Below are 25730 nucleotides of genomic sequence, written 5' to 3' on the forward strand. Positions count from 1 at the left end.
AATACTGAGCTCAACCAAGCTTTAACTAGCTCATACCAACAAACATGAGCTCAACAGAGCTTTAACTAGCTCACACCAATAAACATGGGCTCAACAGAGCTTTAACCAGCTCACACCAACAAGCATGAGCTCAACAGAGCTTTAACCAGCTCACACCAACAAGCATGAGCTCAACAAAGCTTTAACTAGCTCACACCAAAAAGCAGAACTCTACCACAACACCACCAGATATAATTACCCACAGACACCGACAGAGCTCTAGCTAACACTGCACACACAGGGATATATGAAGGGATGTGGAGGTTAATTGTCTGACGAGCCTCAGCTGCTGCTGCTGCTGCTGCTGCTGATTGACCCTGAGAGAAAGATAGGTTACACAGGAGGGAGACAAAAAAACAACAATACAACCTGCCTACATACATAACACATAATATATATTATTCCCTATACAATACAATATAATATTACAAGGATACATACATAATGATATAAGGACAGAGTCCGTAACACCTGTTATGTTATTACTTTGTATTATTGCACAAATGTCTAGCTCATCCTATTGGATTCTTATTATTGTATTATTGTATTACTGCATTATTGTACTATTGCACAATCGTTGCGGGCAAGACCCCCCGCATTTCACTGTATGCTTGTATGCCGTGACAAATAAAACTCTTGACTTGACTTGACTCAGTGAGAGAGCCTCAGTGAGAGCCTCATTGAGAGAGCCTCAGTGAGAGAGCCTCAGTGAGAGAGCCTCAGTGAGAGAGCCTCAGTGAGAGAGCCTCAGTGAGAGAGCATCAGTGAGAGAGCCACAGTGAGAGAGCCTCAGTGAGAGAGCCTCAGTGAGAGAGCATCAGTGAGAGAGCCACAGTGAGAGAGCCTCAGTGAGAGCCACAGTGAGAGAGCCTTGGTGAGAGCCTCAGTGAGAGAGCCATAATGAGAGCCACAGTGAGAGAAAGCCTCAGTGAGAGAGACAGTGAGAAAGCATCATTGAGAGAGCCTCATTGAGAGAGCCACAGTGAGAGAGCCTCAGTGAGAGAGCCACAGTGAGAGAGCCTCAGTGAGAGAGCCACAGTGAGAGAGCCTCAGTGAAAGAGCCACAGTGAGAGAGCCACAGTGAGAGAGCCTCAGTGAGAGAGCATCAGTGAAAGAGCCTCAGTGAGAGAGCCTCAGTGAGAGAGCCACAGTGAGAGAGCCTCAGTGAAAGAGCCACAGTGAGAGAGCCACAGTGAGAGAGCCTCAGTGAGAGAGCATCAGTGAAAGAGCCACAGTGAGAGAGCCTCAGTGAGAGAGCATCAGTGAGAGAGCCTCAGTGAAAGAGCCACAGTGAGAGAGCCACAGTGAGAGAGCCTCAGTGAGAGAGCATCAGTGAAAGAGCCACAGTGAGAGAGCCTCAGTGAGAGAGCATCAGTGAGAGAGCCTCAGTGAGAGAGCCTCAGTGAGAGAGCCTCATTGAGAGAGCCTCAGTGAGAGAGCCTCAGTGAGAGAGCCTCTTTGAGAGAGCCACAGTGAGAGAGCATCATTGTTGTGTCTACCAACCAGAGTCCTCTGGGTACTCTGCTTGTCGTGCTTGATAATAATTCAGTACATCTCTACTTGTGTACACAGAAATTAGTCACTGTTTTCATGTGGCTTCATGCATTTCCTACCAATACGTTTCCCTGCCATACATTTATTTAGTGATTTATAATTTATAAAAAGTAATCTGAATCATTTGATTACAATCACCTGTCCATTTCATTATGCACACCTGTTTGCCAACCTAGTGTGGTCACATTGTAATTGAATATGGCAATCGGAGGAAAACGAAATAGGTTGCCGTATTTCAAAATACGAAATAGGTCTTATTTTTTTATCTACTTTTTTCTCCCATTTTCTATTTTTCTCCCATCCCAATTTTGTATCGTCCAATTCTACCCTCCCCTGTCTCGAACGCTGTTAGGCCATGCTGCAATGTGGACGAAGCCTTACATCACGTGTCTCCTCCGGTACTCGAGGAAGCAACCGTCGCATCTTTTCACCTGCACAGCGCGATCTCTCAGCGGCGGGCGTCTGCGTGGGAGGGACACGCCGCCCCCGTCGCTTCCTAATTCTGCTGCGCAGGCGCACCAACCGACCTGTAGGAGTCGCTGTCCACAACGTTCGATCCCCACCCATCAGCTTTCCCACCCCTAACACTGCCAATTGTGTTAGTATGAACGACCAGCCAAGCTGATAGCAATGCGGCGAGCTGGGCTCGAACCCAGTGTCTCCTGCATTGGTGGCGAGCGCCTTGCCCACTACACCACCTAGCCGCCCTCGAAATAGGTCTTATGAAGTTGCTCTCAGTCCAGGGCCCTCATTTATCAACAATGCGTAGAAAGTATTCTATTTCCGTTCCTACGCACGGAATTTAGAATGTGTACGCACAGAAAAATCGGGATTTATCACACGTGCATACACAGGTCCTACGCACACCTGCAAGTACTCCATGTTGATAAATGCCACTTGTTCTACGCTCCGCGCTCGTGCACGATTTTAATTTTTTTTATAATTTTTTAGCATTTTTACAGCTTTTCTTGGTCACGCAGGACCGACAGAGGAGAGGGCGAACGGGAGGAGAGGTGGGGAGGACATGCGACAAATAACGTCGGGTGCTGGGATCGAACCCGGGTCGGCCGCGTAGATGCACGAGGCACTATGGTATGCGTCACGAGGGCGCCCCTCTCGTGCACGATTTTAAGTATTTGCATATAGAACCGCCCGTAATTAACCATATACGGTAATGAAACACCCCCATGAAATGTGGAAAAATGGACTAAACCGAGCGAAAGCGTGTTATGGGAGAAATACGCGACAGGCTGACAGACGTGTACACCAGTGGAGGCTGCTGACCAAATTTTTAGGTGAAGCACAAATTATTATATTATATTATATATTAAATTATATCTTTAAAACATCCCCCACTGTGTGTCAGTGGTCAGTGGACACAGATGAAAACATATTAACATTAGGTGACAGCGCACCTGACCAGATGAAATCATATTAGGTGACAGCGCACCTGACCAGATCAAAACATATTAGGTGAAGGTGACAAGGAAGCCACAGACTCATACCCCCCCGACACTCAACTAACCGCCTCGGACAGTCCTTCATACCAGTGGCCATCAGGCTCCACAACATCGACCTAGAACTAATAGGAACCCAAGTAGGACAATAACACTACCTTATGCATACTTAACCTTATGTGGATACTGTGATACTGTGAATAATGAATAATGTATATTTCAGTTAGTTAGATAGTAAATTATAACACTACATTAAGCATACTGCACCTTATGTGACACTGTGAAAATATATTTCGGTTAGTTAGATAGTAAATTATATTGACCTATTTGTTTACACTGCTTGTGTTGTTTTCACTACCTGTACCCCCCCCCCCCCCCTTCCCCCATGCTGCTATGATGCCTGAATTTCCCCAAGGGGATCAATAAAGGAATATCTTATCTTATCTTAAAAGGAAAGATGAAATTCCCTACCTGGGTTCTATCCTATAGAGGCTAATCATTCCTGTGACAAAATGGGATCCAATGTAATAAAACTCAGTCAACCAACGAACTAGATTCCTGTACCGGATCTCCTCTCTGGTAAACAAGAATACCTTGAAGACTCTAACAGGAGCACTCATTCAAGGGTACTACGACTATGCTTGCACCTCATGGTACCAAAGCACCTCAAAGGCACTAAAAACAAGATTACAAACATCACAAAACAAACTGGTCAGACTACTGCTTGACCTTCCTCCTAAAACCCACCTCACCCCTGCCCACTTTGACAACCTAGGATGGCTTACAGTAGACGACAGAGTACAGCAACTTGCAATGGGCCTGGTCTACAAGATACACTACACCACTAAGATACCCATGTGCATGACGAAATACTTCCCAAAGGTCAGTGAATACCACAATCACAACACCAGAGGGAGCTCCATAAATCATGTTAAACCCAGATAAAATAATTTAAAAGGTAAAAAAAAAAAATAATAATAATAATAATTTTAATAAAATAAAAATAGTCATAACTTAGAAATGAGATTGCATAGGTCTATGAATCGATATCGCGATTCTGTTTTGATTAATTGCCCAGCCCTACAGTGTGTACAGTAAGTTAGCTTGGTGATAATCATTGTGATGTAGGCTAAGCTGGCTAGCTACTGTTAGCATACAAGCTTTTACAAACACTGTAGCCTACTTTATTTTTCATCCACAACGTTTTTTCTGATCCAGATGCATAAGTCCACTTCTTCATGTTGCTCAGTTGCTGGTTTATACTTCGGTCCTAATGTTGGCGCAAAGTTTAATTTAGCCTGACTTGACTTGTTATAGCTGTACAGCTTACTAACTACTAAACAACAACTAAACTACTAGCTTGCTCTTTCAAACAGTCAAAATGGGTCCAGCTGCAGGTCCGGAGGTTAGGTTTAGCTCTGGCCAATCTCAAGTTTCTCAAGTTTCTTTATTAGTTGTCATACAGAAGTACAGAATACTTTTATACAAAATGCTTCTTTCTGTTACATTTTGTATAAAAGTATTCTGTACTTCTGTATGACAACTAATAAAGAAACTTGAGAAACTTGAGATTGGCCCGAGCTAAACCTAACCTCCGGACCTGCAGCCTGACCCGTTCTGACTTTGCAATGCAGCAATCTCTGATTGGATTTGCAAGGCTGCCAATCATATTCAACCTCCGTGTATTGGATGTCAAGGGCTGTCAATCATTCAACCCTCCATTCAATGGCAAGAGTTTAACTGCACAGACCGTGCTTAGACGAAGTTAATAGCCTATTTCGATTGGCTGTTATTTATTATTTATTTAACATTGGGTCAGCCTGTGAAGTGAATCTGCACGAATATTACTGCAGTCATTACTACAGTGCAGGCCTGCTCAGAGCTGTCAATTTTGGCCATTTTTGAAAAAAGAAAAATTCACTGGCATTTTTTTTACAGAGGAAAACTTTTCTAATAAAAAAATATAAAAAAATAATAATTAAAAAAATATTTTTTTTATATATATATACATTTTTTTTATATATATATATGTGTCACCTCACAGCGCTTTATGCCAGATCTCTACATTTTCATTTTTCAGATTATTCCAGATTGCTAAAGTACAGAATCTAAGCTTTCAAATGATGTGTCATATGTTGAAATCTGAGAATGTTTTGAACACGATGTGCCCAATTATAACTTCTAAAACTGGCTGTGTTCTAGATTACCTAAGAGGTGAAAAGGTGTCTCAAAGGAAGGCAACTTTTCACACTTCAGACAGTTTCAACTGGGCGTCAACAAACCCCCCTCCAGCAACGCCCCTCACCTGAATAACATTAACATAATTAAGTGCTGCTGAATCAGAGTTCTCTCTCCTCAGGACCCCTGTCTCTCCAGGACCCCCTATCTGGACTGTATAGGACTGTGAAGCTATGTACCCCCCCCCATGCTGCTTTGACACCAGAATTATTGTTAAATCTATGTCACAACGAGAAAAAGCAACAAAGTCCTCACTCAGTGGCATGGGCCTAATGTTATGTAGCTCTGCAAGCTGCTTACACACTGCTTATCATATCACTCCTAGCTACACATACACACAGTTATCATATCACTCCTAGCTACACATACACACAGTCCTCATATCCCTCCTAGCTACACATACACACAGTTATCATATCACTCCTAGCTACACATACACACAGTCCTCATATCCCTCCTAGCTACACATACACACAGTTATCATATCACTCCTAGCTACACATACACACAGTTATCATATCACTCCTAGCTACACATACACACAGTTATCATATCACTCCTAGCTACACATACACACAGTTATCATATCACTCCTAGCTACACATACACACAGTTATCATATCACTCCTAGCTACACATACACACAGTTATCATATCACTCCTAGCTACACATACACACAGACCTCATATCCCTCCTAGCTACACATACACACAGTTATCATATCACTCCTAGCTACACATACACACAGACCTCATATCCCTCCTAGCTACACATACACACAGTTATCATATCACTCCTAGCTACACATACACACAGTCCTCCTAGTTACACATGCGCGCAGTCCTCATGTCCCTCCTAGTTGCACATACGCACGGTCCTCATGTCATGAGGTGATGAGCATCTTAAACTATCTGGACTCAGTGGTTAAGAGGTGATGCAGCATCTTAAACTAGCTGGACTCAGTGGTTAAGAGGTGATGCAGCATCTTAAACTAGCTGGACTCAGTGGCTAAGCGGTGATGCAGCATCTTAAACTACACACACACACACACAGTGCTCATATCCCTCCTAGTTACACACACACACAGTGCTCATATCCCTCCTAGTTACACACACACACACACACACACACACACAGTTCTCATATCCCTCCTAGCCACCACAACCTAATGTTATGTAGCTCTCCACCTTGCTATCTGATGCTCATCACCTCTCTTAGACACTGATGTAGCAGTACTGTCTACCTGTATGTCATGTATGTCAATGTTATGATGAATTGAAAATGGGGGACCCTGATGTAAACAAGACGAAAGTCTTTCTCTGGTCTGCATCCCCTTAACAATTGTGTGTATTGAGCTGTATTGTACTGTACCCATTCTGCAATCTGTGCTGAGATTATAAACTTGTTGTTATTACACACACACACACACACATGGACCCTGCATCCATACACTTTCGTCTTGTTTACAGCTCTCCACCTTGCTATCTGATGCTCATCACCTCTCTTAGACACTGATGTAGCAGTACTGTCTACCTGTATGTCATGTATGTCAATGTTATGATGAATTGAAAATGGGGGACCCTGATGTAAACAAGACGAAAGTCTTTCTCTGGTCTGCATCCCCTTAACAATTGTGTGTATTGAGCTGTATTGTACTGTACCCATTCTGCAATCTGTGCTGAGATTATAAACTTGTTGTTATTACACACACACACACACATGGACCCTGCATCCATACACTTTCGTCTTGTTTACAGCTCTCCACCTTGCTATCTGATGCTCATCACCTCTCTTAGACACTGATGTAGCAGTACTGTCTACCTGTATGTCATGTATGTCAATGTTATGATGAATTGAAAATGGGGGACCCTGATGTAAACAAGACGAATGTCTTTCTCTGGTCTGCATCCCCTTAACAATTGTGTGTATTGAGCTGTATTGTACTGTACCCATTCTGCAATCTGTGCTGAGATTATAAACTTGTTGTTATTACACACACACACACACACATGGACCCTGCATCCATACACTTTCGTCTTGTTTACAGCTCTCCACCTTGCTATCTGAAACAATAGCTATCAATATAACGTTAGCAACTTTAACTTGCTAGCTAGCTAACGCTAACGTTAATGTAATAAACGTGACATGGTTGGACTTGTGGTCGGCAGAAAAACTTGGTGTAGTTTTATCAAAGATGCGGAATTGTAAACATGCTACTGTAAACATAAACAAACATTCTTAAACTTACCCATGCAGACGCATCTCGACCGATCTCAGTTAATTCCGTTGAATAGCGCGGTGTTTTCACCGGTGAGCAGAGACTGAATCAACTGGTTTAACAAAGTTCCTGTACTCGTTCATTAGATCCAATGCATTCATCTCTTTCTGATCCAGAGTGCTAATCCCATTGAAAGTGTAAACAGCCAGTGCGTCGCTTCAAACACTCCCCCAATGTAAATCTCTGCGGGCTGCAGTCTAGGTTTGATTCACATGCAAATACAGTAATTACGCCCCCGTTTCATTGAAATAAAGTCCGTGAACAACCTAAATTTAAACACAGGTTTGACACTATTTTAGATATTCTAACTGTTCGTTTTTATAGTAAACAAGTACTTATACATTCAATTTATAATAATGTGAAGAAAAGAAAAAAACACATAAAAAAAAAGAGAAAACTCTAGAAGGTCTAGCCGAGAAAGGGGCGGGCCGAGTTGTGGTCGCAAGCGCTGGTAGGTGACACATATATGTAAATTAATAATAATTATGAATTATGAGTGAATTTGTGTTTCACGTGTTGTCATAGAGAAACCTCCACTGGTGTACACGTACGGTGATGTCGGATATGATATCTATTAACCATTGCTGCCTGGGCAGCGCAAACGCTAATAAAGACCGTGCTAGAATATGACTGCCTTTTCCCGTTTCGTTCAATTAATACCCAGGGATTAAAGTTCTCCTCAATTTTATTAAAAATCGCAATGGATTTTCCGTAAATTCTCTACCTGCATATGATTTGTAGAGGCATACAATCTATTTTGATGTCGGTATTAGGTCGCCTATATAAACAATAATACGAGAGCATATACAAGAACAATGAATCTCACTGCCATGTATGATGTAGCCTACGCCATCTGCCTATATGTGATCAATACAAACTTGAACTTGAATTCTATGATCATATTTATATGTTGTGTCTGTCCACTATGTTTGTTACTTTGTTATTCCCCCCCTATCTATGTAAAGCGACCTTGGGTCTCTTGAAAGGCGCTATATAAAATGAAGCTATTATTATTATCACGTCTGTGCGGGAGCTCACAAATAGACTAGTCTCAGTGAAGTTCATCATCATTCAGTCATCTATTCTAACCAACAAATTGAAGTAGAAAGCATTTCGTTGTGACCAATCTTATTTGGAAACATGACACACAAAATAATAGTATTTCGCTTTTTATTTGAAACAATATTTAATTGCGTTTGGAGGTGGGTGTTCTGCGTCTGCCCCCCCCCCCCCCGTGCCAAACAAGCAGGCCAACCTAGTCTTGTTCGCGCGTGATCCCATTATAATTACACTACTGTCGCTATTTTACAATGAACTATAATGAATTACGGGTCATACAGAACACGCGCCAGTGTTGGAAGTAATGCACGGAAGCTGATTTCCGCGTTGCAATATCCATATTCTACCACCGGGCGCCAGGTACGCACAAAATATACGCACAAAGTCAAGCACACGTTCAAATTGATAAGTCCCACACTTTGCTTAGAAATTATCGTACGCACGGGTTACGCACATATCTGTGCGTACTCACCATCAATGACTGACTCCACCATCACCCCCTCCCCCCTAGTCCGAAACCTTGGTGTCCTCCTCGACCCCACCCTCTCATTTGACCCCCACGTCCGCTCCATTGTAAAAACATCATACTTTCACCTCCGAAACATTGCTAAAATCCGTCACTGCCTCTCCCCCCCTGCTGCTGAATCCCTCATACACGCCTTCATCTCCTCCCGTCTGGACTATTGCAACTCCCTCCTCACTGGCATCACCTCCCTCCATAAACTCAGCCGCCCGCCTCCTCATTAACACCCGGTCCCGTGAACACATCACTCCTGTCCTCCACTCTTTCCATTGGCTCCCGATCAAACACTGCATAAACTTTAAAACACTACTCCTCACCTTCAAAGCCCTCCACAGCCTGGCCCCCCCTACCTGACTGATCTCCTTCTTCCCTACCGCCCCACCCGTTCCCTCCGGTCTTCCTCCACTGCCTCCCTCACTGTCCCGACATCCAAACTCAAAAACGTTGGTGATCGGGCCTTCTCTCGCACTGCACCCGACTCTGGAACTCCCTCCCTCAGTCCATCAGAGACTCCCCTACACTCTCCACCTTCAAAGCTCGCCTCAAAACCCACCTGTTCTCCCTAGCATTCAACCCCCCCCACCCAAACCCCCCCCCCCCCCCCCTTCCAACCTGATTGATGTCTGTCTCCTGCTGCTCTGTCTTTTTGTGCTATCTCATGCTGTCTTCCCCTGTTCCCCCCATGGTCTCATGTTCCTTTTGTTTTAGTTTCTTTGTTGTTTCTTTGTTTTTGTTTCTTTGTTTTTGTTTCATTGTTTTTACTTTGCTCCCGACTACTGTCAGCAACTTCGGGTCATTGAGAAGCGCTATATAAATTAAATTAATTATTATTATTATTATTATTATTATTATTATTATTATTATTATTATTATTATTATTATTATTATTATTATTGTTATTATTATTATTATTATTATTATAAATGAGGGCCCAGGTGTCTGTGAAAAGTGAAATAATTTAGAGTGAAATGAGATTCTCTGTTGAAATGCCAGGGAGGTGGTGGCCGTTGGTTCTCAAGTCAAACCGAGATCCGAGATCCCAGTCTGCTAGCGGGATATTCTGCAACGTGGGTCATGACATATGCCGCCCTGAAATAGCAGCACATATGCCGATCTGGCTCCTGCCAGAATGTATCCCATGGCCTGGCTCGAGCCCAGTCCTGTCGGCCCATACCACTTTACTGCATTTTCCTCCATTTCCCCTAGCGTTTGGATTTGGTTCCATCTGTTCTCACTCAGCAAGGTGCTTGAGACATGACTGGGCATCTGAGGTTGGGCTTGACTGGGCACTGTGAAATGTTGGAGTCATCTGCCAAATATCAATAGCTATATAACACCAACAGCAAATACGAGCGAAGGACAGCAGCAAATTAAAACTATAGGAACAAAAAGCCAGTGTATCTGTCAGGTGCAGGAAATATATGTTTTGGGGTGGGGGAGGGGGGCTGCCATTAAAGCTGATTCGGTTATGTTTTTCCCCAAAGGCACTACATCAGACCCTTATTTTCAGCTTTTGACCTGAGTAGGAATACATCTTCTTTATTGCATTCTTCAGTCGTGTGACCGCCACGCAACCCTCTCTACGGTTTAGAGATGATCAAATGGCTCTTTCAAGATAACAGCCACAGATGCCCTGTGAACAAAATAATTACACATGTTCCATTGAAAACACATCAAAGTGAGAGGCGATCCCTTGATGAGTTAGAGAGGGAGTTCAGAATGTCTCACAGTGGTAATTGTGATGGGTCTAAGAGAATTCTGCAGCTTATTGGACCTCTGTGTCAGAGTGACGCCCAATCAGACAGGATAATGAGCAGCATGGTTCAGAGGTATCCTTCTAGGCTGAGCGTGTGTTGTAAGAAACATCTGTCACTTTGAAAACACTCAAGTCAAGTTTGCCTGGATCGAAAGTGCTCTTGTGTGTGTCTGTGTGTGTGTGTTCTGATTGTGAAAAACAATGATGCACTTGTAAACATGTACAATAAATAGCCTTCTCAGAAGTGATATGAAGATAAGGGGGAAATCGCATCATCGTCGTCAACAATACCCAGCTACAGTTCAAACGGGCTAAACATTTTAAATACAGTGTATACAAAGTTGGAAAACAAATGAAAAGCAATGCAATATAATGCTCCAGGAATTCTACATTATTTACATATGATCACATATGAATCATACTGGTGACTGGTGATACACATGTAAGTTCTTATTAATTATGCTGAGATATTTTGGTGATTATGAGGCGGCTGGAATTGAATCAGGAGACAAAGGTGAAATCCAATCGATGGTTTATTGGCTGGAACACACGGGAAGGAAAAACAGTCCTGGAGACCAGAGCCCTCCACGGGGCTAAGGCTCCAGATTAACAAACAACCACGGCTTAAATACTCTTGTGGGAGTTCCATATTTAGAGAGGTTGACCGACTGGTTAATAATTGATGATCCGACAGGCTTGGCATATAAGGTAGTCTAAGTTCAACTTTGTGTTGGTGCCAGTGTGTCTGGGCAAAATCCTGCTGACCAGGGCCCCGTTCCCCGTACCTGGATAACTGAGTTAGCCGGATAACTTTCGGTCAAGTCTGACTTAAGCCGGACCTTCCCATTCCCCGAAGCTGGATTGTCTAAATCACCATGACAACAGATCAAAAAGTTTGAGCCTGGTCGAGAGCAGGCTTAAGTTCAGTTAGCCGGATGAACCATGGCCACGCCCCCGCAAAGAAGTGACAGCTCGTTTCCTGAAATGATTCTCACAGTCTAGGATCTGCATTATACCATTCTGAATTACGTTTCTGTGCTTCGTTTTCCTAGAGGGGGCTTTTGAAATGTATAATAATAGAACTAAATGCTGATAATAAATCATATTGAGCCTATAGATTTACTTTGTCCTAAATAAAATAATGCACGTCATATACGGCGCTCGGAGTCGCGATACACGCTGCATGTGGTTATTTTAATAACGGCTCATTGCAAATGTGAATCCCGCGGGGATATTTTTAATGAATGAAACCTATCGGCCGTTTGGCCCTGATTAGTTTCATATATTAATCTCCGCTGTAGATTTGCTTAACGGAGCGCCGGATTGTGTTTCATTCAAGCATAAAATTGAAGTGTCTATGCGGGGATTGTGGTTTTTGTGTGATATTGTAACTGGGATTAAAATGTCTGATGAGATGCGCTGTTTGACGGATTTGAGAAATTGAATGAGCCGTTGACGTCACATTAATGCATTTGAGAATAAAGAGATAAAACTTCATTTTTTGGTAAGAAAAATATTCTAAACACGGGTCTCTCGTCCATTAATGCATAAACAATGAGTATATCATGTCTGGCACAGTGGCGCAGCGGCTAGTGCTGAATCCTGGCAACCGGGCGACCGGTGTTCGAAACCCCGCGTTTCCAATATAATTTTTTGGAATATAATATTAATGATTATACGCAAAAGTAGCCTAGTTTTAAGTTAAAATATTATAAATCTACATGCATTGAGGATGTCATTCTTTATATAGCTCTCAACGTGCACCAAATTGAATTATTCCTACATTGCAAAAAGAAGGAAAAGACTAGGAGAAGTGGGATTCGAACCCGGGCCGCCTGTGTGAAAGTCAAAAGCAGAAACCATTACACCACAGTGTAGATAAGTAAAAGATCCACCATACATCAATCAATGGGTAAGAGAGCCGTATCCTTATTCTGCATAACAGTTTAACTAATTATTTTCGCTAGCAAGATCTCATTTGATTATCCATTCCATAAACCTACTGCCAGCAGGCAAGTTTAAAGAAATATAATCTGATTGATTGGGGTAATGAGGGACTTAAAATTAGCCTATAGATAACGCATTTAACTTGTCGGCGAGGCGATTGAGCCGTACTGCAACCTGTTAATAAAGTTTTAAATCAATTAATCAATCAATGCCGTTAGAAAATCAGGATCTCTGCTATCGATACGTGATGGCTTTTCAACTGAAGTGGCCGCGCGCACTTATCCTGGGTCTCAAGTCTGGTTTGAGTTAACGAGACTGAATCCACCTTCGAGGAACAGGAAAATCCCGGCTTCAAACATCGGGTTAACTGAATCTGGATAATGGGACTCTTGATCGACTTAGTTGAACCAGGTACGGGGAATAGGGCCCAGAGCAGACTTTTCGTCTCTGGTGTGAACGTGGGGAAAATGACAAAGGGAGGATGATTTTGTAATAAAAGGATATTTGTAATTAGGATTGTGGGTTTAATATTGATTTATCTATCAGTTTTAAGTGTTAATCTTTTAGGGAGGATGATTTATTAGATAACATACAGTATGGCTTTCTGCTAGTGTAAAGCCAGTTCTGACCAGGCAGACATGTGACCAGGCACAGGTCATCAGGTCAATGTATTCCTGCATGGCCTGGGCTTGGTCACTAGATGCACATTCCAGAGTGGGGGAGATTATGCTCTCGTGGTTGACCAGAGGAGAGCTTAGATGCAAGGATATTAATGAATATTATTACACACAGGTGACTAAAGATATCTTCAGACGTTAAATGCCATGGTACAAAATCGAATGATATACTGAACTTGGGAAATCTGGTAGGTAAAGTGGTCTTCTGATAATCGGAAGGCTCCTCCTTCTGTAAGTGTGTCAAAGTGTCCTTGAGCAAGACACTTAACATCTTAACAGGTGGGCCAAAAAGTGGCAATTTTTGTTTTTGAGGACTGCATACTTTTTTTGCAAAGCCTCTTTTGAAAGGTAACATTCTGAAGTTAAAGCAATAAAGGGAAATCAATTTTAGTGCTAATGAAATAGAGCAACAGAGGTTTGAACTTGAGTTGAATTTGTACGAGTGGACTTTAGATTGTACCCAATTGTACAAGAATGTGCATAAAGTAAAGAACATGTTCATACCAATGATCCGCCAATTATCCGGTACAGGTCATGTGGGTGGGGTGGAGTTTCCTGTGTTATAGATGATTCTCTAATAGCATAATCAATCTCGTACATATTGCACTTGACACATGAAAATCTAAATCTTTTTTATTAAAATGTCATGACTCATAGGCCATTGGATAATTGCTTACATTTAAATGCATGGTCATCAATATGAAAATAAGTTGCATTCTTGGCACACCAAAGTCTGTTCAGATGACATCTACCTATTATATGCAGTAATGTTCATCATGTTTCTCCAGTTTCTCTTCAAATAATGTTTAATTGACAAATTATGCATGCTTTTCAACCGTTCAGCCTCTCAATCAGTAGAAAGGGGGCAGGGCTAAAGCATTTCCCTGGCGTTGTGGCCGGTAGCATGGCCTTAGTGCAGGAGCCAGGTTAGTGTTGCTCTCAAGCAAAGGGTGAAGTGTGTGGGAGAGCACGCATGAAAGGTTCTAATGGATACATTTTTATTTTGCCTTCACTGGAGCTGAGCCAGAAATAGTCATCCTGCCTGTAATTTCATTACTGGTCCCCAACATATGTATTTATTTAGCAACATTAGAGTCGAGGAGCTCCTCTCACTGCGCAAAGCAAGACGCATTGGCCGACTGTGGATTTTAATAAGATGTGTGCTTAGTTCTTGTTCTAATTAGCATCATGCAGAAGTCGACTAATGCATATTTGAGTTGACACCGGTTATATAATTTAACATTTTGCTTCGTTTTAATAAAACACCCTCGTCATGCTTCATCTTTCACCGATCACCACCTGCCAGGTCAATTGAGTAATTAAGAATTTAATTACGCTTCGGTTTGGATCGGAATCTTCTGCAGTCAAGCCTCATATCCTTTTAAGTATATCACTAGAAGAGATGAAATTAAGGGAAGGGATATCGTGGGTGCAGAGTGAGAACTGAAAGCGATCTGAGCTTGTCTCGTTCGCTGCGATGGAAAGTTCTGAAGTGGCTCATCCATCTGGTTCTCTGAATCCAGTGGTTCTGCTCCAAACGATTCAGGCTGTTATTTCACCACTTCCCCGTATTATACTGAGGTCTGCAATCCTCATAGACCATTCTTTTCATAAGTCGAGGCCAGCCCTAATTATACTAGATTCCAGTTCCAACCCTCCAAGGTATGCAGCACCCCCCCCCCCCCTCCCTCACTGCTCACATCATCATTGCCAGCATGTAATAAAATACATCCTATTGACTTGCTGGGAAGCAGCTCTCAGAAATAAATTGATCATGTTGCTTTAGCTAAAAGCAAGCTAATCTCACTCATCGGGTGCATGAGTAATTCCACTGCGTAACTCAATATTGTTGTGCGTGTTCCGGTGTTTGTTGTATGTTGTGTCCACCACCGATTGAACCCTGTAGTTGAAGAACCATAATACTATAGTAGTCTCTTTTGAAATTGTGTGGACAGCCCATGCAGTAAGAATTTCCAAATCATTTGGAGTGTGAATGTGATACGTCACCAAAAAGTACTCAACCTTTACTGTATTTAGCTATGAATGAACACAACACAATTTACCATGTTTAGATAATTAGGTTTGAAAACATTGTTCCTCTGAAAACATAAAACTGAATTATATGGTTCTTTGTCTAAAATATTATAACACGCAGAGACATGGGGCACAAGGGTTGGCTGGACCATTAGTGCAGACCTGTGTATAGTAATGAATAAACCATAAAACCAAGTCATATATCATCTTGTAAGATGCGATCGATGCTGTCTTTTGCAAGGCCTTGGCTTTTGAATATATTATAACCATCAAACTAGCCAGGAAGGGAAGAAAAGTGATGACAGCGAAGAAATCAAAGGAACTACAGTAGTATCACAGAAGATTTTTGTTAAAAATATTACATTTTGAAGTATGATGGTGTTCAGGGTTAAGTGTTTACTTAGAAGGCGTTGTCTTTGTATTTCAATATTATTGGGCTGCTATTTGAGAGTTAGTTCCAGCATCTCAGCATCTGTTCTGCTGTGACTGACATTTGAACACATTCCTAATATCCTCAAACACACAGGGCAGGGAGACACACTGAAGCAGTTTGTGCTGGGGATCATTAGGGCAAAAAAATTTAATAATGAAACGCATATATATATATAATGTATATACTGTATGTCTTGACAATCCCATTTGACTGATTATGTATATTTATTTGTATTGCAGATGTTGACAACGTTTTCCGTTGGGACATAATTTGCAGTTGAAAAAAGGTAATATTATGTCGCAGTCCCTGCCTGGCTGCTCTCTCTCTCTCTCTCTCTCTCTCTCTCTCTCTCTCTCTCTCTCTCTCTCTCTCTCTCTCTCTCTCTCTCTCTCTCTCTCTCTCTCTCTCTCTCTCTCTCATTAACCAGGTATGGAGTTCAGGTGTGCTGCTGTCAGCGGAGCAGCTGATCGACGTCTGTGGGCCGATTACGTCAGCTATATAACCCCGCCTCAGATGTAGTGATGCTGCCAGATGTAACTTCATGTTTCCCAGTTAGTTGTGTTATTCTGCTCTCGTATAGTTATTTAGTCCGTTGTTCTCTGACCGTGCCTAACCCTTTGTTGTCCTCCTTTCCCCACAGTTCTATACCTGGCTCTTCACCTAAACACGTTTCGCAATTATGCCACATCAACGCCCTACCCAAAGCTGTAAAGGAATGTGAATCACTACCCACTTTCAAAACCACTCACAAAGAACACCTACGGGAGACTGCAATTTGAAACTGGCCCCTGTAAATGTCCTAACCCAACCCCCTCCAATGTACAGTAAATTACCTAACCCAAGAATACACAAGACCCTCTTCTTGGAACCAAGTATGGTTACGTCGATATTCCAATGTCAAGTCAAGTCAAGTCAAGAGTTTTAATTGTCACGGCATACAGGTATACAATGAAATGCGGGTGGTCTTGCCCGCAACGATGTGCAATACAGTGGTACATATAATAGAATCAAAAGAAGAAACAACATTGTGCAGTAACAGATAGCAGGTAACATGGAGTGACATCTCGGTATCTGTACATAGTTATTTACAGCGCATGTGTGACATGCTAGTTAGCTTTGGTAGTGCAATACACTGTTCCTGTTATTCTAATTTAAAGTGACCTTTCCTTTGGCCATAAGTGTGCGTGTGTGCGACATGAGTGTGTGCCCGCTCATGTTAAAGTGTTAAGTGGCTGCTCGTGTGTGAGCGTGCACAGTGTGCGTGTCGTGTGTGTGTTCATGTGTGCTTGTGTGTGGACAGTTCAATGTTCTGAGCACTCAATGTACATTGTTCATGGCTCTGATGGCCTGGGGGAAGAAGCTGAGCCTAAACCGCTCTGTCCTAGTAGCTGAGATTTGCAGGCGTCTGCCTGACCTCAGCAGCTGAAACAGGCTGTTATTGGGGTGGTGAGGGTCTTTCATTATCCTGCAGGCTCTGGATTTGCACCTCTTGTTGTATAGAACCTGCAGGGGGGGTAGTGCAATACCCGTGGTACGCTCGGCTGAGCGCACCACTTTCTGTAGGGCCTTCTTGTCCTGTGCCGTGCTGTTTCCATACCAGGCAGTGATGTTTCCGGTCAGGATGCTCTCTACAGCTCCTGAGTAGAAGGACTGGAGTATCTTCCCCGATACTCTGAACTTCCTTAACTGTCTCAGGTGGTAGAGACGCTGTTTCGCCTTCTTTACTACTGTGCCTATGTGTGTTGACCATGTCAGGTCCTCTGAGATGTGGACCCCCAGGTACTTGAAGCTGCTCACCCTGTCCACGGTAGCCCCGTTTATCATCAGTGGTGTGTGTGTCTCCTGCTGTCCTCTCCTATAATCCACGATCAGTTCCTTGGTTTTGCCAATGTTCAGGAGCAGGCTGTTGTCCTGGCACCAGCGTTCCAGTACCTCCACCTCCTCCCGGTAGGCCTTCTCGTCGTTGTCCGAGATCAGCCCCACCACCACCGTGTCATCTGCGAACTTCACTATGGAGTTGGAGCTGAACTTGGCCACACAGTCGTGTGTGTAGAGTGAGTACAGCAGGGGGCTCAGAACACAGCCCTGGGGGGACCCGATGCTCAGGGTGATGGTGTTGGAGGTCTGACCCCCCACCCTGACCGCCTGGGGTCTTTCGCTCAGAAAGTCCAGTACCCAGGCGCTCAGGGCGGAGCTCAGACCTAGCTCGATCAGCTTGTCCACCAGTCTGGTGGGGACTATGGTGTTGAACGCTGAGCTGTAGTCAATGAACAACAGTCTCACATAGCCCCCCTTCTGACGGTCAAGGTGCGAGAGGGTGCTGTGCAGTACCTGGGAGACCGCGTCGTCGGTGGACCTGTTTGTCCTGTATGCAAATTGCATAGGGTCCATATCACTGGGGAGGGAGGCACAAATGTGGTCCTTGACCAGCCTCTCGAAACATTTCATGACCACAGAGGTGAGTGCCACCGGTCTGTAGTCATTTGGACATGCTGGGGAGGGTTTCTTCGGCACAGGGATGATGGTAGACCTCTTGAAGCAGGCAGGGACCACTGACTCCGCCAGTGATTGATTAAATATGACGGTGAACACAGGGGCCAGCTGGTTGGCACAGGTCTTGAGTATACGTCCTGTTATGCCATCTGGGCCAGCAGCCTTCCTGGTGTTCACCTGCATAAATGCTCTTCTCACACTGTGTTCCGACAACGAGAGAGCGTCCCCCCCCCCTCGCGGTTGCCCCCCCCCCTCCACAACAGCCGGCGCGCCAGTGACGTCACTAGCCGGAGAGCCAGCAGCGCCACTGTCTACACCAAACCGAGCGTAGAAGGTGTTGAGCTTGTCCGCGAGGGAGGCGTCGTCGCTCCCCATTGACGGGGCGCTGACTTTATAGTCAGTTATTGACTTCAGTCCCTGCCATAATCCTCTTGTGTCGTTTTGTGCCATTTGTGTCTCCAGTTTGTCAGCATATGTCCTCTTAGCAAGTTTGACTGCTTTGCGTAGAGTATAGACTGAAGCCTTATACTCCTCCATGTTTCCTGACTCTCTACCCAGGTTGTAGGCGGTGGTACGAGAGTTCAGAGCTGCTCTAATAGTGCTATCCACCCACGGTTTCTGGTTTGGGAAAATCCGCACCGTTTTCCTGAGGACAATACCATCAGCTATTGTTGTTATGTACAGTTTTGCTTGTACAGTTGTACAGTTTCCCCCACCCCGCCTACCCACCCCCCCCCCCCCACCCCACCCACCCAACCACCTCCAATGTACAGTTTCTATGTCAAATGTATATACTCTCTTTTTTAGAAAAATTTTGGATCACAAACAGTACTGTATTTGTAAATCTGGTATGTCATAAATGTATAGATGTAGCAGTACTGTCTATCTGTATGTCGTGTATGTCATATATGTTATGATGAATTGAAAATGGGGGACCCTGATGTAAACAAGACGAAAGTCTTTCTCTGGTCTGCATCCCCTTAACAATTGTATGTATTGAGCTGTACCCATTCTGCAATCTGTTAATAAAGTTTTCAATCAATCAAACCCTGATCTCTGGCTCTGGATAAACGTGTTCTGACCTCCGCCTGCTTGACAACTCTCCTTGCCTTTTCCCGGAACGTATGAGGACCTGTACTAATTTTAACCCCTGCCTGGCTCACTACCCTGTAACCTGTGTATCGACCCCTGCCTGTCTGACTATCTTGTCCCGCACACGCCCCTGGATTGTACGAGATTCTCCCCTATGTAAATCGACCTCTGCCTTACTTTTTAATAAATATACCCATACTGGGTTTTAACGAGACCTGTCTGCCTTTTCTCTTCGTCTGCATATTGGGTTCAATATGCTAAGCCGTGACAATATATCTCAATATAGAAAATATATCGAAGGGAGAATATTTTACGTCATTCTTCTGAGAAACATTACACTTACTTCCACAGGATAGCTGCCTTGGTCCATTATTATTCTCACTATACATGCTGCCACTTGGAGACATCTTTCGAAAACACAATGTATGTTTCCATAGTTACGCAGATGACACACAATTGTACATCTCCGCTGAACCAAATGATCACCCAGCTATTAAGTCTTAAATTAAATTAAATGAGGACAAAACTGAAATCCTACTAGTCAGTCCTATAACAAAAAGAGAAATGTTACAAAGCAATATGTGACAAAAACATCATTCTTCCACCTTAGAAACATAGCTAAGGTACGGCCGTTTATTAAAAGATGCTGAAAAAAGGATACATGCCTTTATCTCAAGCCGACTTGACTACTGTAATGTACTCCTCACCGGCCTCCCAAAAAAAACACAGAATGACTCCAACTCATTCAAAACCCGGCAGCTAGGCTACTAACTAAAACCAAGAGGGGAGACCACATCAGTCCAGTATTAGCTACCCTGCACTGTCTTCCGGTAACATTTAGAATCAATTTCAAGGTCCTCCTCCTTATATACAAAGCACTAAATGGAACAGGACCAAGCTACATTGCAAATTCTCTAGTCAACTATGTGCCTTCTAGAATATTGCTATCATCTACTACTGGTCTATTGAAGGTTCCAAACCACAGCCTAAAGAGAAATGGGGACGCAGCCTTTGCAAACTACGCACCAAAGTTATGGAACACGCTACCTATGGACATTAGGGAAGCTAGATCTCTAAATATATTTCAAAATAAGGTAAAAACGTACCTCTTCACCATCAGTGATGGGAATAACGGCGCTATAAGTAATGACGTTACTAACGGCATTCGTTTTTTCAGTAACTAGTACTCTTCCAATCTCAATAACGCCATTACCGTTACTGCAAATAAATGCGGCGCGTTACTATGAATGAACCTGTTTCTTTCATCAGACAGATATCTGCGCTGAGGGGCAATATGTTCTTCCTTGTTTAGTGCGCAAATTCTCCACTCATCTCCTCTGCAAGCACTGCTCCACTGTGTGTGTCTGTCTACTCTGGTCCAATCACATTCAGCGTCCCGTCAGCGTGTCTCCCCCCACCCACATTCTGCAAATCAGAGCAGAGTAGGGCGGGTCTTCACAGAATGCATGTTGTCTTTCAGCGGGCCGAGTCAGAGCGAGTTGACAGCGCATCGACAGGTAGTATAATCTGCGTGTACTGTAGCTAGTAACCTCATTCCCAGTTGTATCCCCGTGAGATAAATGTAGCTAGTAGCCTAGTTTCGCCAGCATGCAGTTAGTAGAAAAATTTGGCATGTTCAAAGAAAGTAAAAGAAAAGTCGACAGTGAAAATCGCTGCAATTCAAAGCTGCATGGACTAAAAAATATGCGTGCATGCATCCTCCCAGCACCAAGAAACGGTAGCTCTTGTGAAGAGTGGCAATATGAAACGCCACTATGAAACAAAACACAGTTATTTTGATGCAGCCTTTCCTCAGAATTCAGTGCTAAGAACCACAAAAATAAATGGAATGAAATCATATCAAGCTGCAAGCAGAATTATTGTTAAAAAAATGCACATGCATTTCCATAGCTGTGGATGAGTCCACTGACACCACTGAGAATACTCAGTTGCTGGTGTTTGTGAGGTTTTAGTGAGTTTGTTTGTGAGAAGATTGGATCAGTTGTACTTTTTTTTGGAATACTTTAAACCCTTTTTTTGTGGAATATTTGATGCGGCCCAGCCTCACCCAGACTCTACCTCCAGCGGCCCCCAGGTAAATTGAGTTTGAGACCCCTGGTTTAGAATGATTCGATTAGATTCTTATATCTGTATGTTGTGTATGTCATAAATGTCATGCATTGAAAATGGGGGACCCTGATGTAAACAAGACGAAAGTCTTTCTCTGATCTGCATCCCCTTAACAATTGTGTGTATTGAGCCGTACTGCTGTACCCATTCTGCAATCTGTTAATTAAAATGTTCAATCAATCAGTATATATTTGTTATTTATTTTTGGTATAGTGCTTAACAAGCATCATTTAATGTTGCCCAGTTGTGGCCTGTTGAGGGGCAATACATATCAACAGTTCCAAAACATCTATTGTATTTGTATGATCCACTATATAAACATAGTAATTATAATATCTACATACATGGCATTTCATTGGAGGCTAATCTCACTTTGTCCCACAGCAACATTAAAATAGTTTAGATTTGTGTATGTTGTTTATGTAAAAAAAAAAAAAAGGAAAGTAACGCAATAGTTACTTTCTGAAGTAACTAGTTACTTTTATAATTTGTAACTGAGTAAGTCATTTAGTTACTTTTTGGAAGAAGTAACTAGTAACTGTAACTAGTTACTTTTTAAAAGTAACTTGCCCAACACTGTTCACCATAGCCTTTTAATACACTCCGCTGCCGATTGTACTGTAGATTGCACTATTTTACTCTGTCCATTCTATTTTACTCTTTTATTACAGGTTCATAACTGTCATGTATCGAACTGTGTGGGTATCAAGCAGGAAGAAATACTGTCAGGTTTTTAAACTGTGAGAGGGAGCTGTGCCCTGAGAAGAAGGTTTGCCCTGAGAGGATGGTTCGAAGGGTCAAAGTGGGTACCAAAGGAAGACTGTCAGATTCTAAACTGTGAATATCAAACAGGGAAGGTAAAGACGGTTTTAAACAGTTAAACAGTAATTCAGGGGTGCCCGAGTGGCGCACCACGTTACTGCGCTGCAGACCTACGCGGTCGACCCGGGTTCGTCTCCCGATCCCGGACGGATTTGCAGCATGTCCTCCCCCCATATCTTCTCCCGTTCTTCCTCTCCTCTGCTCTCTGTCGGTCATGTCTGACCAGAATAAAGCTGTAAAAATGCTAAAAATAAATATAAAAGAAAATAATAATAAAAACAGTAATTCAGAAATGTTTTATTGCACTGCACTATTGCATCATTTTACTATGTCCATTCTATTTAACTTTTTTTTATTATTGTCTATTTTTTTAACTGAATCAAACCATAAACAATATGGCCTATTGAGATGTTAGATCCTAATGTGAAAAACTGTGATTTTATATGTCTGCACTTTTTTTGCTAATTGTATGCCTGTCTTTTTTCAGGTTTTTTTGTATGAAAGGTGCTATACAAATAAAGTTCATTATTATTATTATTATTATTATATTGCAATATTACAATATATCGTGATATTACAATATTGTGACTCTAGTATCGTGGTAATATCATATCGTGGGGCCTCTGGTGATTCCCATCCCTAGTTTACAATCTCTGAATAATGTCCTCAAATTCTACACAGGATCATATAAATAGATATTATAAGTAGATAGTAGATATTTTACAATTACATTTAGCTATTTGCAATCATTCATATTACACAGTTGAATGAGATACTATTGATATTTACCTAGTGTAAGAGGTTCTCTCACACACCATTGTGCCAGCTCATTCCTCCAATCAAATCTCATCAAATAGCATTTACTCCCATATGGAGGTGTGAGGTTCTTAGGAGTGACTCCATAATACACAGAACACGCCTGCTAAAAGCATGTCCTCCAAATGGGTGGATTCCTTTGTCTCTGGGACTGTTTTATGAAGTAAGTAAAACATGATTTTAGCACATTCATTTTACAAAGAGTGTGATAAAAATCATGTGCTACAAAAGAAAAGGAAAAGGCAGGCGTTTAATAAATTATCATTGCTCTGTCACTTTCAGTGTAATGTCAACTGTGGCTCATGAAAACGCGGCATATGAACGTAGCCTATACTATTCTCCTGACACTCACTCACTCACTCACCAACTGATTTACTGCTACACACCCCTGCTGATCTTGAATCACACGGTCTGGTGATGAATAGGTTGGGTGTGAAGTTACAGGAACTTAACCATAGGATATGCAGCAGGAGGTGCATGTAGCAGGGACAGCGGGAGGTGTAGCAGAGACAGCAGGAGGTGTAGCAGAGACCGCAGGAGGTGTAGCAGGGACAGCAGGAGGAGTGGCAGGGACAGCAGGAGGTGTAGCAGGGACAGCAGGAGGTGTAGCAGAGACAGCAGGAGGTGTAGCAGGGACAGCAGGAGGTGTAGCAGGGACAGCAGGAGGTGTAGCAGGGACAGCGGGAGGTGTGGCAGGGACAGCAGGAGGAGTGGCAGGGACAGCAGGAGGTGTAGCAGAGACCGCAGGAGGTGTAGCAGAGACCGCAGGAGGTGTAGCAGGGACAGCAGGAGGAGTGGCAGGGACAGCAGGTGTAGCAAGAGGTGTAGCAGGGACAGCGGGAGGTGTAGCAGGGACAGCAGGAGGTGTAGCAGGGACAGCAGGAGGTGTAGCAGGGACAGCAGGAGGTGTAGCAGGGACAGCGGGAGGTGTGGCAGGGACAGCAGGAGGTGTAGCAGGGACAGCAGGAGGTGTAGCAGGGACAGCAGGAGGTGTGGCAGGGACAGCAGGAGGAGTGGCAGGGACAGCAGGTGTAGCAGGGACAGCAGGAGGTGTAGCAGGGACAGCGGGAGGTGTGGCAGGGACAGCAGGAGGTGTAGCAGGGACAGCAGGAGGTGTAGCAGGGACAGCAGGAGGTGTGGCAGGGACAGCAGGAGGTGTAGCAGGGACAGCAGGAGGAGTGGCAGGGACAGCAGGTGTAGCAGGGACAGCAGGAGGTGTAGCAGGAGGTGTAGCAGGAGGGACAGCAGGAGGTGTAGCAGGGACAGCAGGAGGTGTAGCAGGGACAGCAGGAGGTGTAGCAGGAGGTGTAGCAGGAGGGACAGCAGGAGGTGTAGCAGGGACAGCAGGAGGTGTAGCAGGGACAGCAGGAGGTGTAGCAGGGACAGCAGGAGGTGTGGCAGGGACAGCAGGAGGTGTAGCAGGGACAGCAGGAGGTCTAGCAGGGACAGCGGGAGGTGTGGCAGGGACAGCAGGAGGTGCATGTAGCAGGGACAGCAGGAGGTGCATTGTAGCAGGGACAGCGGGAGGTGTAGCAGGGACAGCGGGAGGTGTAGCAGGGACAGCAGGAGGTGCATGTAGCAGGTGTGATGTTTGTCTTGTGTTATGAAATAACTTGACAGGACGACCAGATTTAGTCTAACATCGACTCCCTCATTTAAGCTCCTTGCATATACAGAATGCCGTCTCTCGTCCCACATCCGGGTCACTCCCAGTACGGGTACCCGCATAGCTCAATACACTACATCTCCCTTCTTAAGTTCCACATTCTTCAGTCATTTTTTTTTTTTTTTTTTTTTTTTTAACAAGTTGTCAACAACTAAATAATCACAGAAAATAGTGAGAAATAGTTCTTGGAAAGAAAATAATAAAACTAAGCACTGTGGGCCTATACGGCACATAAACAACCAAAGGTGCCTCCTGCATTTAAAACAACACAAACTGTAGTTTTTGTAACCACAAAGTCATCCAGTGAACATTAAATTAATCAGTTACAGTGCAACATAAATGAGCAGAGTACTTTTTGTTTCCCTACTCTCTAAACCTTGTTGGAGTTTTGACCAGTCTCCCTGATCTAGTGCGAAAAGGCTGTGCGATAGAGTCAGTAGTGTCACTGCTTCCCTGTGGAGTGTGCGCTGGGGTCTGTGCGTGTGAACTGTCCTGATCAACAAACCTTGGGTTGTCACAGTTCATATCCCCATTCACATCTTGCTCCTTAGCAGCAGATGGAAACTCTCTCTCAGCAGTCTCCCTGAGATGTCTCCTGTTCCTTCTGAACATCCTTCCTTCAGGTGTACGTACCACATAGGAACGTTGTTGTTTGTGCTCCCTCAGAACTACAGCTGGTCTCCAAGTGTCTCCAGACTGCATCCTCACATTCTCT

The sequence above is a fragment of the Notolepis coatsorum genome, assembly GCF_963971535.1.
Source record: "Notolepis coatsorum genome assembly, chromosome: 20".
In the NCBI taxonomy this organism is placed as follows: domain Eukaryota; kingdom Metazoa; phylum Chordata; class Actinopteri; order Aulopiformes; family Paralepididae; genus Notolepis; species Notolepis coatsorum.